Source organism: Dromiciops gliroides, chromosome 2 (genome assembly GCF_019393635.1).
Source record: "Dromiciops gliroides isolate mDroGli1 chromosome 2, mDroGli1.pri, whole genome shotgun sequence".
Classification (NCBI taxonomy): Eukaryota; Metazoa; Chordata; class Mammalia; order Microbiotheria; family Microbiotheriidae; genus Dromiciops; species Dromiciops gliroides.
In genome coordinates, this window is record NC_057862.1 from 60,311,338 (window position 1) to 60,328,489 (window position 17,152).

At 46.7% G+C, this 17,152-nt stretch overlaps 1 protein-coding gene across 6 annotated transcripts in view; it reads left to right on the forward strand.

Moving 5' to 3' along the window:
* The window catches only part of ZMIZ1 (zinc finger MIZ-type containing 1), a 469,106-nt gene that overhangs the window by 122,990 nt on the left and 328,964 nt on the right, over nt 1-17,152 (forward strand). For all 6 annotated transcript variants that reach the window (XM_043990032.1, XM_043990041.1, XM_043990031.1 and 3 more), the window contains exon 3: nt 9,396-9,503. The gene's annotated coding sequence lies outside the window, so the exon portion shown is untranslated. The remainder of the gene's footprint in view (nt 1-9,395; nt 9,504-17,152) is intronic.

The following is a 17,152-nucleotide window of genomic DNA, read 5'->3' on the forward strand; positions in this document are numbered from 1 at the left end:
GTCTGAATCAGAATTTGAAGTCTGATCCTGTTGACTTCAGATCCAGTGCTCTATCCCCTGCACCCACCAGCTGCCTTAGGATAATAGCCTTGATGAAACCATTTGCTTTTTTTTTTTTTTTTTTAGTGAGGCAATTGGGGTTAAGTGACTTGCCCAGGGTCACACAGCTAGTAAGTGTTAGGTGTCTGAGGTCGGATTTGAACTCCGGTCCTCCTGACTCCAGGGCTGGTGATCTAACCACTGCGCCACCTAGCTGCCCCCAAACCACTTGCTTTTATAATAAAGCTTTTTGTGTGTGGGGGGGGGCAATGGGGGTTAAGTGACTTGTCCAGGGTCACATAGCTAGTAAGTATCAAGTGTCTGAGGCCAGATTTGAATTCAGGTACTCCTGAATCCAGGGCCGGTGCTTTATCCACTGCGCCACCTAGCTGCCCCTACCACTTGCTTTTATAAGGAGAAAAACTTTTCCCCCTCCAGGATCAAATTGGGCCCAACAACCATACTGTGAGATAGGGAGGGGAAGGGCTTAACACAGTGCTTGACATATAGGAGATTTAATAAACATCCATTGTTGATTGATTCCCATTTAACAAATGAGGAAGAAGTCCTCCAAAGTCAAGACTGGGCTTGATCAAGGTCCTGATGCCTTTCAGTGACGGTTTCCTTTTTTGTTACTATGGTCACTGTGTAAATTGAGTTGTAGGGGGACCCTAGATATCATCTCCTATGGCCTCATCATCAAAGGTCAGCAGCCCCTTTTTTCTCTTTCCTTGGTTGATCAGTCAAACAGTGGGTTTTAGGTCTGTACTGGGTGCTCTGAAGTTGCAAAATTAGTTATACCCTAATATTATATTATAATAGTCACACCCTAACTGTTTAGAAGCCTCACCTATTCAGATCCCAACAAAAGCAGGGAACATTTAAAAATAAAAATGTCACCAAGGAGCCAAAAGAGATGTTGGAGTTCATGTACTATAAAAGTTAGTGCACTTTGCTCATTGGAAACCCCCTTATTCAGAATATTTTTACTCTTACTTTGGACACAATTCTAATAAGCTGATTTCTCTGTTTGCAAACCTGAAGAAGGTTAGGAATAGTAGATTGTAAATGGAGAGAGAGAAGCCATAAGCGAGCGTGCTAAGAGCAGCAAGAAGTCACATCTGGCAGCTTGACAATTAGGATCAGAGCTAGAAGGGCTTTCAGAGACTATTTGGTCTAATCTCCCCATTTTATAGATGTAAAGACTAAGGACCACAGAGCTTACCCAAGTGGCTTATCCAAGGTTAAGCAGTAGTCAATGTCAGAGGCAGGATCTAAATCTGTTTCATCTTTCCAGTGATTCATATTCTCTCTCTCTCTCTCTCTCTCTCTCTCTCTCTCTCTCTCTCTCTCTCTCTCTCTCTCTCTCTCTCTCTCACACGCGCACACTCACACTCACACTATTTCTCTCTCTCTTACTCACACACACACAATCCTGGTTCTAGTTATAGGAGCAAACAGTTCTCCACACCTAAGTAGGATTTTCAGATGTCACTGAGTGACACTATTTACAATGCATCAATTGATGATCTTAGTAACTCGGAGTCACTGAGAAATGAGTACGTTCTCTTTACTCTATTTAAGAAGGCAGGAAACTTATAATATATATCAGAGAGATTTTCATTCTAACTAGATTTTTAAAAAGAAGGACAGTAGTCAAAAGGCTTAAACCCTCTTCTACCTGGAAAATTGAGGTTTTATTAAATAAAACATGAATCCTGCCCTTTGGGATATTAAAATGTTGTTGGGAAGGCAAATTATTAGATTTAAGTACAATATATAATCCTACTAAATTATGTGATGAAAATGGAGTTCTGAGAAATTATTTTAGAGAGGTTAGATTCAGAGCAGCAAAACTGCTGAGTGTGGCAGAACTAAATTAAAATGTAATTGGGAAATATTTAATACAATAAATAAAAATACAGTACAATATAGATAATGTTAATTTGTGGTTTTCTAAGTCATTTATGCAGCCTTCAGGGATGCATTTCTGAGTTTAACACCACTGGTTTAGGGGAGACTTTGGGTCTTGAAGGAAGTAACAATAACTGCACTCCTTTCTTCTTGTTCAGTCCTGTCCAACTCTTTGTGACCCCATTTGGGGTTTTCTTGGCAAAGATATTGGAGTGGTTTGCCATTTTCTTCTCCAGCTCATTTTACTGAAGAGGAAACTGAGGTCAAAAGGGTTAAGTGACTTGCCTAGGGTCACATAGGTAGTAAGTGTCTGAGGCAGGATTTGAACTCAGGAATGAGTCTTCCTGACTCCAGACTGAACACTCTGTGCACTATAGTGTCACCCAGTTAACTCTATTCATGCTCTATCTGCTTGTCTTTACATGGCTCTTGGAAGTTTTACCACGAATTATCACCCATGGATATTGGTATTATAAGTATTGCCCTCCCCACTTTATGGAAGAGGGAAATGGGTCTCAGAGAGGTTGAGCAACAGCTAGTGACTGTCAAAACTAGGACTCGATCACTGGTAGGGTCACAGATACAGAAGGGACATTAGAGGTCATCTAAAGTAAGCCCCTCATTTTACAGTTGAGGAAACTGGGGCCCAGAAAGAAGTGACATCAGTAGCAGTAGCAGACAAAGGAGTTATTTGAAGCATTTGGTTCTGGAGTCAGAGGACCTGAGTTCAAAACCCATTTTGACACTTAGCCCTCCCTCACTTAAATCCAATTCAGTGCAAGTCATGACATCACCCCGATGTCACAGTCCTCTTCAAAGAGGAAGAACAAACTATATCAACAACACTTAGTAAGACCAGTATGACCTCTGGCAAGTCTCCTAAGCTCCCCGGGTCTCAATTTCCTAATCTGTAAAATGTGAAGGTTGGACCATATGGCCTTGGAAGTTCTTTTCAATGTAAGATCAGGGGGCAGCTAGGTGGCATAGTGGATAAAGCACCGGCCCTGGATTCAGGAAGACCTGAGTTAAAATCCAGCCTCAGACACTTGACACTTACTAGCTGTGTGACCTCGGGCAAGTCACTTAACCCCCATTGCCCCTCCCCCAAAAAAAATAAGATCTGTGACTTTCTAGAGTGTGTCCTCTTTCTGATTTTAAATATAGTGCTCCTTCCATTGTATGGAATACGTAATGGTTGTGACTATTATACCTTCTCAACACCTAATTCATAGCAGGTGCTTAATAAATGTTTGTTGATTGATTGGTTTTGCCACTACACCGGCTTGGATCTGGACAGGTGGAGAAGAGGGTGTACAGAAAAGGGGTGAGGACAGATTTGTGGGTGGTAGAGCATCTCTCCCAAACCTTGGCTGTGCTCTCCTAGGGAGGCAGAGGTATGTGAGAGTAGACGTGACTGTTGCCTTGGTCCGATGTGTTCTAGGAATGGCCCCAAACAGACCATTGGATTGGTCCCGTGGCCCCTGAGCATATCTTGCTCTTATGAACATTTCCCCCAACCCCATGAGTCATCCCATGCACCTTCCCTTCCCAGCTACTTTAGTCCAAGGGTGAAGGAATGCTCTCTACATCATGAACAGACTTCATCAGCTTTCTCTTTGTGTCCTCAACATAGCCTGGTCCTAGTTTTGTGTGTGTATGTATGTGTGTGCCTGTATGTGTCTCTCTGTGTGTCTTTGTATATGTGTGTGTATGTATGTGTGTGTGAGATATCATCTCCAAGGAGCTGTTGGTGATGGCCTAGCCTGCACACTTCATGCCTCCAGTTAGCTGTAGGATGCTGGCCTCTGCAGCATGACAGAGATAAAATTAGATAATCGGTTAATCACCAGCAAATTAGCATCACATCTTTACATAGAACAAATATAGTATTTATGTAAAAGTTGTTAGGAGTTTCTCTCTTTTTAATTAGCAGAAATAAATGCAAAATGAATGATAATTAGGCAGCTGATGAATTCAGTAGTACAATTATGCCTACAGCAATGCCCTAGTCCTTAAATGCTGGATGCTCTGAGTAATCAAAGAAGCCTATTTATATAATTTATTTATAAAACAAAGTTACCACTAAAATAGGGGAGAGACACATGTACTTTGAGTGGTGGTGTCTCAGCTGTGGCAGAGACCTTCTGAAGATGGAATATGTGCAGTGAGGAGTGAAGTCGGCCTTTTTCTCGGTATTTGTTTTGTTTTGTTTCGGAGGGCTTGGAGGGGATGAGCAGCTCAGTATATTTATCTTTGTGTGAAAGAGACCAACAGTTGAATGATAACTTCTTGAAACTGATCAGCACAGTGAGTTTGGAGCAGCAGATCGAGAGTCTAAAAAGTAAGCAAAGAGGAAATGGAAAGGAGTCAAGCTTTCCTAGGATTGAATGAGTGTGAAAATGAGCATCTTCTCCCTCTTCCCACTTCCTTTCCCCTCTTCTTGATCCTTTCAATTTCCCCTTATCTCTCACCATTCTTCAGTGGTCTTCCCTCCAGTCTCTTCCCTGCCCTCCCTCTCTTTTTCCCTTTATCTTATCCCTCTGTCTCTTTTTCCCCCTCTGCTTTCCCTCGTGCCTTTTGTGGGTCCCCCTAAGGGATGGAGCCAGGAGAGAAGAAGCCACTTGGCCTAGTCTTTGAGGGAAGGTTTCAGAAAAGACCCCATTCAAGGCAGCTGCTGCCAGCTTAGCCAAGTTGGGAAGGAAGGCCGGACTGACTGGATTGTGCCTGTCTGTAGTGTGTTAGAGGGGGCCAGGGTGGGTGGGGGGAAGCATGATCGTCATCCGATCGTGGCTGATGTCAGGCTATTGTCTGAGTGATGGATCTCTCCCAAAAGAGGCAGCTTGAGGGTTTAGAAGAGGTATAATCTAAAAGCAGAGAGATGGATCTTTCTTCCTGGAAATGGCTTCTTATGCCACCAACCATGGGCTTTACCTGAACAAGGCTGTTCTTTTCTTTTAGTCAGCTGAGCATCACAGTAGAGAAAAAGGGATGGACCAGAGAAGGCTGGAAGTAACTCCACCCCACCTCTCCCTTCCAGGAAAGACCCAGGCATCGGGTTGTACTTAGGCTCAATATTGTCAGGAAGTCAGGAACCCTAGTACTTTTCCCAGACCCTCCAGTGGATATTGGATGGGTTGGAGATCCTGCCATTCAATCTTCTGACTCAGTGAACCTTCTTGTTTTCACTCTGCTTCTCCCTTCTGCATTTGTTGGGGGAAGGGGGGGAGGTGTAGAATGGTAGGTATGGTAGGGAGAATCTGCTGGGGAAAGGAGCTGGGGAAAGAAGTTTGTTGACCACTTTAATTAGAATCACTGTCTTTCATTTGGAGCATGCCCCAAATACCACTGTGGGACCCTTTGCCTGCTTGGCAGGAGCATTAGAGAGGAGAAGCATGAGGCAGTCCCTACCCGGTAGGAATCTAAAGTTTATTTGAATTGATAAGACTGACACATGAAGCTGGCTAAAAACCAGAGGCAGCCTGGCTTCAGAGAGCTTGGTGTCAGGAAGATATGGGTTCAAGACCAGCCCCTGTGACAGGCTTTGTGATCCATGACAAGTCATCGAATGTCTTACTGTCCTCCGGCAGCTTTCTAAGAATCTTCCCTGTTGCACATTTGCATATTTGCATCAGTTAAGTGAGCATACTCACTGGGAGTTCCTTGAATAGGCCATGGGAGGGGGACTTGTCAGATGGGACAACCACCAGGTGAGTGCGGTGGAAGGTCAATGCCTTAGGAGTTCAGAGGGGGTTGCTATTGCCTCCTAGCTGTTCTCCCTGACTCCAGCCTCCTCCCTTCCCAGTTGGTCCTTCGAAGGGCTACCAAATTGATATTGCTAAAACAGAACTGGCCATATTTACTCCCCACCCCCTACACACACACACACACACACACACACACACACACACAGAATCAAAAATCTTCATGGGCTCCCTAGAATAAAATATAAAATCCTAAGCTTGGCATTTGAAACCTACCACAACCTGATTCTTATCCGTTTCTGCCAAGCTTATTTATTCTTTCTCTCATTTATATGTTCTTCACTTCAGTCCAACTGACCTTCCAGCTGTTCCCCCTACCTGGCATTTCATCTCTTCCTGCTGCCAAGCCTTGGTCTAAGTGGTCTCCCGTTTCCAGAATGCCCTCACCTCTGGCTGGTAGAAGGTCTGGCTCTTCTCAGTGCAAGTGAAAGGCCACTACTCCTACAGCCTGAGGACCTCCCTCACCCGGTTCCCCTACCTCACCCAGGACTGTGAGCTAAATAGCTTTATAGATTGAAATTTAATTGAACATCAAGGGAGGTTTCCTGGAGAAGGTAGCACAAGATCTGGGTCTTTAGTAATGGCTCAGATTGAAGGAAGTAGAGCAGAACAAGAAGACCCAGCTTGGGCACCTTATAACTAGCCCCAAATCTGCCTCTTTCCATCCCTCCCTTTCTCTTCCCTCCCTATTTTCCCTTTCCCTCTCCTCCTTTCTCTTCTTCCTCTCTTTCCTTCCCTCCCTCCTTCCCTCTCTCCCTCTGTGTGTGTGTGTGTGTGTGTGTGTATGTATGTGTGTTAGGCCAGGACATTTATAACTTGCAGCTGTGCGGTCCCGGGCTCAACTGAATGTGGTAAACCGATCTGTCTTAAGGAAGTAGTGTCCCTTGAACCACTCCCCACCCATTTGTCCCTCGACCCCCACACTCTCCTTCACCTCCAGATACCCACATCCTGTTCACAGTGCAAGGGAGCACTTGGGCTAGGCCAGGACTACCCTGGATTTCTCTTAACTGAGGATCCCAGTAAGAAAGATGAAGAGATTGGGGACTTGCGGGGAGTGGGGGGGTGCGGGGGGGGGGAACACAAGGTTTGGGTCAGAGGAGAGTGTAGGGATGGAGAGATAGTAAATTGCTTCCCTTTTCCTACTTCTTTTTCACAGAAACTTTTCTCCTTCCACATCAATCCTGGGCCAGCTGAAGACCAGGGGTCTCACCAGCTGTGTCTGGATAGGGCATGTTGCTATGATCACCAGGTCATTCACCTATGACCTGGCTGGACTGGAGTGCCTGGGGGTCAGAGCAGGCCCTGAATCCTATTCTCTTTGGCTCCATTTGTTGGCCTCTTGCTTCCTCTCCCCCTCCCCCTGACCCATCACCACCCCCTGCCCCTAAATTCACTTGCAGTGTCACCTCCTTTCTATTCACAAGCTCACATTCCAGTCAGTGTTTCTGCTCTGGAGAATCACGAAGGCATTCCTGTTCCCCTCCCCCCTTGCCCTTTGCTCCCATAGCGCACAAAGCTGGGGGTTCTGCCAGCCCACTCCTCCTTTCTCTGGCCCCTTCCTTCACTCCACCCCCGCTTCTTGTTCTCTCTTGGCCTGATCTCCCTCCAGCTCCATCAATGAGGAGATCCTAGGGCCTTAGGAGCTCACCCAATGGAGGTAGTAGGGGATTTTAGACAATCAACCCTGGCCTCTTAGAATTTTTGTCCCTGCCCCCTACAGTGGACCCCATTCCTGTTGGGGCTTTGGCTGTGAATTTAGGAAGCCTTTAATTGGTTTGAACAATTGGCTAGTTTTCTCAGATTTTAGGTGATCCTGGGAATCCCATCCAGTCCCTTCCCTAACCCCACCCTCTTCAAATTATTGGGTTGTTTTTTTTTTTTGTTTTTTTTTTATTTTTTTATGACTCTTGCTTTACAAAGCATTAAGAGAATTTTTTTCTTTCTTTTCACGGTTTGTTTTTTTCTCTTTTGGTTGGGGGGGGGGAGGGGAGCTAGAGAGGGGCCAGTCCTCAATCAAAAGCCACCTAAATATCCCCCTTTATTAGAGGGGTCTGGGTTTATTAACCAGAACCCTGTGGACGCTGACTAACAGGCAGTAACTGATGTGTGAGGTCCCCAAGGAGTGCGAATTTCACGGCATTTAGATTGAGCCAGACAAAGGAGGATCATTCCTGCCCAGCCTCCTTGGGGGACCCCCTTCTAAGGGGTTGACCTAGAAGAAGAAGGAAAGGGGAACATGGAGGGAGTTCTCACTTGGAGCCTTAAGGTGAGGAGACAAGAGAGGGATGCAGGCAACACAGATCTGAGGTACCTTGCTAAGGAGAACCCCTTCGAGATGTGTCAATAGGGATATTTCAGATGCAGGCTAAATTAGCCAGTCTCGAGAGATTTCAGGGAACTCAAATTCTAAGGACGATTTTATTTTACCATCATTTTTTAAAAGTTGCATAGGACATTTGTGTGTGTGTGTGTGTGTGTGTGTGTGTGTGTGTGTGTGTGTGTTGGGTGGTGACCACCGGGGGTATTTGAAGCATCAGACTTTTCTTCCAGTGAGGACACAGCATCTCCCAAAGTCCCACTTGCCCAAAGGAGATCCCGGGGCACTAATTTGTCTCTACCAACCAATCAGTAAGCATTTCTGTGCCAGGCACTAGGATATAGACAAAAGCAAAGCCTTCCTACTCTCCAGAAGCTTCCATTCTGCAGGGGAGTGGGGGGGGGAACCTCTTTTGTTCCCTGGTTCATGCCTTTATCTCTCCATTCCTAGACTAGGTTGCCTCCCTTTTAAGGCCGAAATTGTGTCTCGTCTTTCTTGTAACCCCCATGACCTGGAGGACACTTGCCTTGAGGCCTCCTGGATTGAGTGGAGCAGGCAAGACCTGGCTAGTTGGAAATGGGGGGGGGGATTCTGCTTACAGAGAGAGGTAGAGGCTCACCTAAACCTGGGGAGATAAAATGACAATTGTTTGGCCTGCAATCTGGTAATGAATTCACAATGAGGAAAGAATTCCTCAGAGGAGTTGGAGAAGGAGGGGGTTGGAGTGGGGGGGTCTGGGGTTAAAGTGCAGCCCTAGAAGTGGCTGCTGGGCCCGTGGCTGGGTGAGATAATTCCCAGAAGGCCGACAGGGCGCTACTGAGCAAGATGAGGTACACAGCAAGGGCTTTGTGCATGTGGCTAAAAATACCCTAGGACAGCCTCTCCCTTTCACGCTGGCTATCGGCTTCACAGGCAGAAGATTACTCTCAGCTTCTTCTCACCACCACCCCCTTCCCACAACAAAAGAAAGCAAAAACCTCCAGTGTCACCCCCCCCAAAAAAGGGCTCCACAAAGCAAAGGGAGAGGCCAATAACCCCAGGCACTGGGGCCTGGGGGCAGCAGAGACAGACCTGGCCAGCTCTGATCATAGCCCCTGGTTTGGGACCAGGAGGGAGAGCTTGGGGAATCCAGGAAACAGGAGTACTTAAGTGGGAAGCCAAGATTAGCTGTGCCCAGGGACAGCAGGGAGTTGAGGGGGTGACCTCCTGCTGCTCCCTGTCTGCCTGAGCAGAGCTCGGCCTGGCGTCTGGACCACAGGCCCGCCCGCCCTCCTGCTTGCATGCAGATCCCAGCTTGCCCTGCTGTGCCCAGGACTCCAACCTCCCTCATGGCATGTGTTTCTTCCCCCCTTTCTCCACAGAGAAGGAGGAGACTCATTCGTGGGGTGAGATCGGCGGCTTGCCAATGGTGTCTGGAGAGTGACTCAGAAGACAGGGAACCCGTTTATAAACACCAAGGCCCTGGGAAGGTAAAAGCGTGTACACACACACACACACACACACACACACACACACACAGCTGGGTGTGGGGGGTGAGGAAGAGAGAGGGAGGGAGAGAGGGGAAGAAAGAGAGGAAGAGGAGAAGGAGAGAAAGGAGAAGAAAGAGAAAGGGAGGGAGGGGGGAGAGAGAGAGAGAGAGAGAGAGAGAGAAAGGAAGGAAGGCAGGCAGCTCCTGCCCACCCACTCAAGGTATCCCCAAAGCACCAGGGTCCCTTTGTGCCCTGGTGCACAGATGAATCTGTCTCTTATTATTGACCTATACATGGGTGGGGGTAGGGGAGGAAGGGAGGAGGTGCCACCAAAGCAGGGCCCACAGCTGCCAGGCTGGCAGTACCATTGTCCTCTCTGCCATGGTTTAGGAGGAAGAAAAGGGTTTCTAAAAGATCTCCCTTGCTTTGTTGTTCAGCAAGGCCCTGAGCTGGGTGTTTTCAGGTGGAGGGAGGTGCCTCATCTGTACAAACCAGGAACTAGGTGAGGGAGGTGGCCAGTGCCCCTGGGGAAGGAGCCAGGATGGCCAGCCAGGTTTCTTTCTTTCTTCCCATTCCTTCTAGTGAAAGGTCCTTAACTTGTTTTGTTTGGGTGTCACGGACCCCTTAGGAGCAAGTTAGTAAAGCCTACAGATCCCTCTCAAAAATCATCTTCTTATATACATCAAATAAACCATAGAGAGTTACCAAATTAAAACATCTACAGCAAACGGTTTCCAGACCTCGGGTTAAGCACCCCTGTTCTAGGGAGCTGGCGAAGCTTCTCCATCCTTGACACCCCTCGTTGGGGTTTTCAGACGGGCGGTCATTTGGGCAGTGTCCACAATGGGCTCATAACCACTTGTAGCTCCAACTGGTAGGGAGTTAAAAGTTGTCAGTAATTGACTCGGTTTAAGTTACTCGAGGTCTGTTTCCTGGGCATGCTTCATCAACGTTGATGGATCCCTTAGGCTGTCAGGTCAACAGGACCAAAAAGGAGTTATTTCCCGGGTGTTTACCCCTGGCTTCAGAGGGAGATCACCGTGCCAATTTAGATGGCTCTCAACTTGTTCCAAAACCCCTTGTGTATCTATTCTGTTTTGATCCTTACCATGTGTGGATGTACACGTATGGATGTGTCTTTAGGTAGATATATATCTCTCTGTATAATACATGTGTGTGCATACATGTAGATGTGATAGATATACATAAAATGAGTCTTGTAGTCCTGTAATAGATGAATCAAGTTGTGGTGGGGCTGAGGCTAGAATCAGGGCCTCCTGACTGCACCCCCAGGTCCTTCTCACCCTGTGAAAACTGTTATCTTTGCTGCTCTCCAGAAGCCCACCCCAGTATAATTCTATCTTCAGGAAAATGGAGAGGGTGGGGGTGAGAAAGCCCTAACCTGCTGGATCCCTGATGAGAATTTAGAGGCTTTATGGTAGAGGGGGAAGGGGTCAGTGGGGGTAGGTCTCTCGCAGAGCACAGTCTCTGGTTTGTTTTCTAATCAATTTAAACCTCTTTTTGGAGTGCCTCCTGCATGCTCCCCACTGTGCTGGGCTTTGTGGGAGTCACAAGAAGAGGGTAATACAAATGGATCGGCCCCTGTTCTCAAAGAGTTTACAGTCGGGGGAGACAAGACTCGGGCAGGGGCTGTCCACCTGGAAGAGGGTCTTAGGCTTTCTTCTTGGGCCCCAGAGAGTGGAACTAGGAGCAATTGTTGGAAGTTGGAGAGGCCAATCTAGGCTGGATTGTAAAGAAAAGCTTCCTCCAGATTACTGTCCTCCCAGGGTGCAGCAGACTACCTTGAGAGCTGGAGAGATTGGACTGCCTTCCCTTACAGGAAAGGGAATTCTGCAGAGGAGGGAGATTTCTAGAGTTCAGAATCTTCAGCAATATTGGTTACCTCCTTATAGATTTATAGTCGGATCCTGGGATTATACTCAGAGGTGGATTAACTAGCCAGGGGGTAGTGGGATGTTGTGAAGAGGAGTCAGGAAGAGCTAGATTCAAATCTTGCTAAAGTTACTCATTTGCTGTCACTAATAAGGGCCAAGTCACTTCTTCTGGTTCCTCCTAGTTCAGATCCATGATCCTGGGATCCTTCGGTCTTGGGCTAGAGTAGGGAAGAGGTGGGAATCAGCCAGATGGATTTACATCCTTTACCATAGGTGTGGACAGGTGAGTTCTGATGAGGTCTGGGTTCCTTTTGGATGGTCTCCGAAGGGTCTCACCACCTGAGGTTGGTTACTGTTCCCCGACTGATCAACCGAGTTGGGGGGGATGAGCTCATTCTGGTGTGAGAGTTCTGTTAGATAAGGCGTAGGGAGTTTATCCTGGGCGATGCTGCTTTGCTTGCCCTTTCAGGGGGTGGTATTTTCCCTGAGGGGCTCAGCTGCAGCCCCCCTCTGGTTCTTGCTCTCCCGTCCCCCTCCCCTGACTGTCACCTCCACCTTCCAAGCTTGGGGCCTGGGATATATGGCTGTTTTGTCCAGCATAGCTCACAGCCTGTGTTTGGCTTGGCCAAGCCAGAGCCGGTCATGGTGGGGAGGAGTTCCCCTGTGGCTCTCAGTGATGGGGAGAGGGGGAATGGGATGGGAGGAGTAGAGGGGTTGTGGAATCTGAGAGCCAGAGAGGCGGATCACTCCTCCAGACCTTCTGAACGATGATTCGGGGAAGAGTGGATGTGTATTTTTTCTGGCTTCAAGCTCTCCCCAATCTCTGCCTCCACCCTGTTTGCACATCCAAGCCAGTTTTCACATTGTCAGGGTTCCTCCAGGCTTTCGGTGAATTCTCCCTCACTCCTACCTAGCTCTTCAGCATCTCCTCCATGGCCTGAGACTCCTTCTAGAGCCAGGTGTGTGAGGGCCGAGGTGCTGATCCGTGTGTAAGCTTGTCCGTGAACAAAAGGAACCTCTTCCCCCTCTCTGCCCAGTGCAGCAAGTGTCTGTCTCTGAGATGGTGTCTGAGGTTGAAGGCCCTTCCCATAGGACCGAGAGCCCCAGATTTGCAGCTAAGAGAGTGACGAGGAAAGTCAAAACTGTGATTTAGATTTAGAGCCTACAGGGACTCTGAAAGTCACCCAGTTCCATCCTCATCATCCTGCTGATGGAGAAGCTGAGGCCTATGTAGTAGAAGGGTGGGCTCAGTCTCCTCCTTGAGCCCTGGTTCCCTACCTCCTCCTGGTGCTCCTGACTCCAAACCCTACACTCTTTGCACAATATAACGCTGTCTGACTCTTAAGGGAAAAGTGGAGAAGGAAGAGAAGAATGTTGTAGCTCCTGACATCTGAATTCCCCTGGTTTTTCACTACAAGGAAAAGGTAAAAACCTTTCAGGGCTGTTAAGTAAAAGTCCAAGCTGTCTGTCAGCTCGGAGCAAATGAGATCTTTGGGTTTCTGGGTCCTGTCTCTCTCTTTCCTGCTTCTTGGATTACTTTCTTTAGTAAATGACTCTATTTGCAAGTCCATGGAGATGCACCAGCCCTGCTGCCTATTACTGGAGCTGAGCTCTGGGAAGGCCTTCCCAGATGTCTTTAGAGACCCGCTGGGAGAGGGGGAAATCAGCTCCCACCAAAGGAACAATTTTTCTAAAATGAGGGGGTCCTTTCCTTATTGTGGTTATTCCTCGGAGAAAGTAATCATTGTTCTCATTTATCACGGTTTGGGGGTTTTTGTTTTGGGGTTTGTTTGTTTGTTGGGAGACCTGGAGCTAGTAGATTTTGAAACTTGATAAGATTTGGCCTTTCACAGCAAGGGGCTTGTCAGATTGCTTGTATTCAACGAATGCTGGATGAAACGAAGGGGTGGCTACCATTGATAGGGGGAAGATGTTGTTCCCTGAGAGGGGACCTACTCCCTCTCCTTGGGTTCCCTCTCATTTTACCCAACATTGAGGTTCCAGAATATGAGAGGATGGATGGATGGATAGACAGAAAGATGGATAGACAAACTCAGGCTGGGATTCAGAAACCTTTCCTCACAGGCACCCCTTTGGCAGAATCCTTTGGACTCCTTTTCAGAATAATATTTTAAACATATACTCTTAAATACATCATAACACAAAGGAAATGAATTATATTGAAATAGTTACCAGAATGTTCTTTAACTGTGATGCAGTAATGCATCTATCAACCAGTCCAGTAACTCCAGTAAATTTGAAATAAGAAAGAGCATCCAGAGCATCTACAACAACTACGATACAATATGGACATTTCTGTGATTTTTGTTGGTGACCAAATCACGGGCATTACTAATAGCGCTGTGTTTTGTTGCCCACATTCAAAATTGAAAGCAAAATTACATTTCGGTTAGAGGATTACAAAAATATAAATATATCATTTTCCCCATCCATGTTCTTGAACCCCAGGTTCAATTTCCCCTCCCTCCCCATCAAGGCAGACTGCCTCATTTTACCCCTAGGGATGCTGAGAGAAGATGAAGTGATTCACAAAGGCTGCAGGAAAACAGGGGATGGGGGGGGAGGGCGGGGGATGCCCAGCAGTGCTCAGCAAGTTTTAATTCCAGCAGAGTCTGGCCTGTGATGACCTGCAGAGACAAGTACCCTGCCTTTATCTATGCTGTTCCTAACCTGAACTTAGAGAGAGGAGAAGAACTCTCTCAGAGAGACCTGCAGACTCTGGCTGGCCAGACCAGACCAGACCAGACCAGGGGTGGGGTGGAGGAAAAGAGGCAGGCGGCAGTTCTGCCATTTCTTTTCACCTGGGCTGGGCTCTCCCTGTCTCAGAACTGATGCCATTGACTGTACTGTTTTGTTGGGGGGGGGGGGCGCGTGTTTTTGGTTTTTTTGGTTTGGGGTTTTGAACATCTCTGCAGGGTGGAGTAAGAAACCTTTTAGACATCGTGTGACCTCGGAGGGGTGGGCTGGTGCCAGGAAATAAGCCATCCCATGCTGTGGGCAATCTAATTAGATCACTAGGCTTGTAATAACAGTAATCCATGGCATTTATACTTAGACTTTTCATAAATGGCTTTCCATCCATTATCTCATTTAAATCCTTAAGTGACCCCTGTGAGTTAGGGAAGGTGAGGGATATTATCCCCTTGTGTACTTATTAACTGGAAGCCCAGAAGTCAAACTGGAGCCCAGAAGTCAAAAAACACCCCACCTCTTTTTACAGAGGAAGAATTCAAACCCAGAGCATCTTCCATCACCCTGTACTGTTTTTCTTTTGCAATACACACACACATATGTGCACATGTAGGCATGCGTGTACCCACATACATAATATATGTGGCTATGTGTATACATATATGTACACAGAGATAAATGTATTTATGTGTATATATACATACATATGTATGTCTATGTATGCCTGTACATGCATACCCATATATATACACATACCCAGACACAGGCACACACAGTTCTGTCATTCTCTTCCACCTCCCCATCTACAGTCTGACCTGGCCTGATGCATTGTACTTCTTCATATCATAGTTGTCCCTGATATTGAATTGCCTAAATACACACTTATTAACGAACAGCAATTGCCTGCATCAGGATGGCTGCTAGGAGCCATTGGCAATTGCTGTTATTAAAAACACTAAGTTTCTCATTAGAACAACTCTATTGTAAGTATTGTTTAAATATAGATTACTAATGAAATGCCTCTTCATTGCTTTCCCAGTGAATACTTTGAGTGTAAAGTTAATTTGCAGTGTTATGTAAATTCTGTTTAACTTCAATCAAGTTTTTAATTATGTTTTTACCGCAGTAATTCCCATTTGATTTGTCATCTCCTGTTAGGTATTTAACGTTTTGTAGGCGGGTTTCTCTCTCTCTCTTTCTTGTCTTTCTCTCTTTCCAAGTCTTTCCCCATTTCTATATCCATGTCTCTTTTATCTTAATTCTCGCCCTGTAGATTTCTGTATGTGTCTCTTTTCCTTCCTTCCTTCCTTCCTTCCTTCCTTCCTTCCTTCCTTCCTTCCTTCCTTCCTTCCTTCCTTCCTTCCTTCCTTCCTTCCTTCCTCCCTCCCTCCCTCCCTCCCTCCCTCCCTTCCTTCCTTCCTTCCTTCTTCCCTCCCTCTCTCCCCCTATCCCCTTTACTTGCCCTGTCTCTTTCTTGCCCTTGGGATCTGCCCCCCCCCAAATGAAGCTATTAGAGAGAGGACAGTTTGGAGTCCCCTTCTTCTAAGTTCTCAGGAGAGAAGGACCCAGTAGAAAGGTGGTGGGGGTGGGCAGCTCAGTGGAAGAAGCCTCCTGGGAACTGAGCCCAAAACAAGGGAGCTGGACATACTTTGTGATCTTTGCTTTGGTGAATGCTCCACTCCCAAGCCTGGCAGGAGTTCTTAGGAAAGAGCAATGCACAGTGGAGACTGAAAGTGCAAAGGGAATTCCTGGGGTTTTAGAAGAGCCATATAAGAGAAGGTTAGAAGTGGATAGAGTTTCTGAACTTGGTGTCGAAAGAACCAGGTTCAAATCCCAGCTCTGACATTTATTACCTGTGTGACCTTGGGCAAGACACTTAATCTCTGTAGTCCTCAATTTCTTGATCTATACAATAAAGGGGTCAGATCATGATCTCTCTGGTCCCTTCCAGCTCTAACCCTTTGGCCCTATTAATAGCCAATGACTCTTTCTTTCTTTCTTTCTTTCTTTCTTTCTTTCTTTCTTTCTTTCTTTCTTTCTTTCTTTCTTTCTTTCTTTCTTTCTTTCTCTTTTTTCTTTCTTTCTCTTTTTTCTTTCTTTCTTTCTCTTTTTCTCTTTTTTCTTTCTTTCTTTCTCTTTTTTCTCTCTTCTTTCTTTCTCTTTTTTTCTTTCTTTCTTTCTCTTTTTTCTTTCTTTCTTTCTTTCTTTCTTTCTTTCTCTCTTTCTTTCTTTCTTCCTCTCTTTCTTTCTCTCTTTCTTTCTTTCTTCCTCTCTTTCTTTCTTCCTCTCTTCCTCCCTTCCTTCCTCCCTCCCTCCCTCCCTTCCTTCCTTCCTTCCTTCCTTCCTTCCTTCCTTCCTTCCTTCCTTCCTTCCTTCCTTCCTCTCTTCCTTCCTCTCTTCCTTCCTCTCTTCATTCCTCCCTTCCCTCCCTCTCTCTCCCCCAGTCTGGGTTAAGTGACACAGATAGTATCTGAGGCCAGATCTGAAGTAAGGTCCTCAGCTCCAGGGCCATTGCTCTCCCCACTGTGCCACCAAGCTACCCTGACCTCTTCCTTCTTTAAAACCTCCTTTCTTTTTTATTGGGGGTCTCTGCTTCCTATGGTCAGAGCAGTGAATGACAAGGGAACAGTGTGTGAGTGGGGGTGGAAGGAGAGGAGGAGGGAATATTTTTGGCTTTTGTCAAGATGGTGACCTGCCCAGTTTTGATTCACTGCCTATTTGTTACAGCTGGGCTATTGTCCTCTGCGCCGGGTTCCTGGGGAACCTGTCTTCATGCCAGGGTGAAAGTAGATACCCATGTGTCAGAGGCCCAGAGCAGTAGAAGTCTTGTTCAGAAGCCCTGTGTCCTGCCTGTCCCCTCCAGGGCTCTGATCCAACTGGCCAGACTGAGAGGGGACGGAAGAGGGAGACCCTGTAATTCCCTGCAGGGAGTCTTAGCAATGCAGAATTTTAGAGCTCGAAGGAACCTCAGAGATCATCTGATCCACTTGCCTCACTTTGACAGGTTTGGAAGCAAAGAAAGGAGTTGATTGGCCCAAGGTC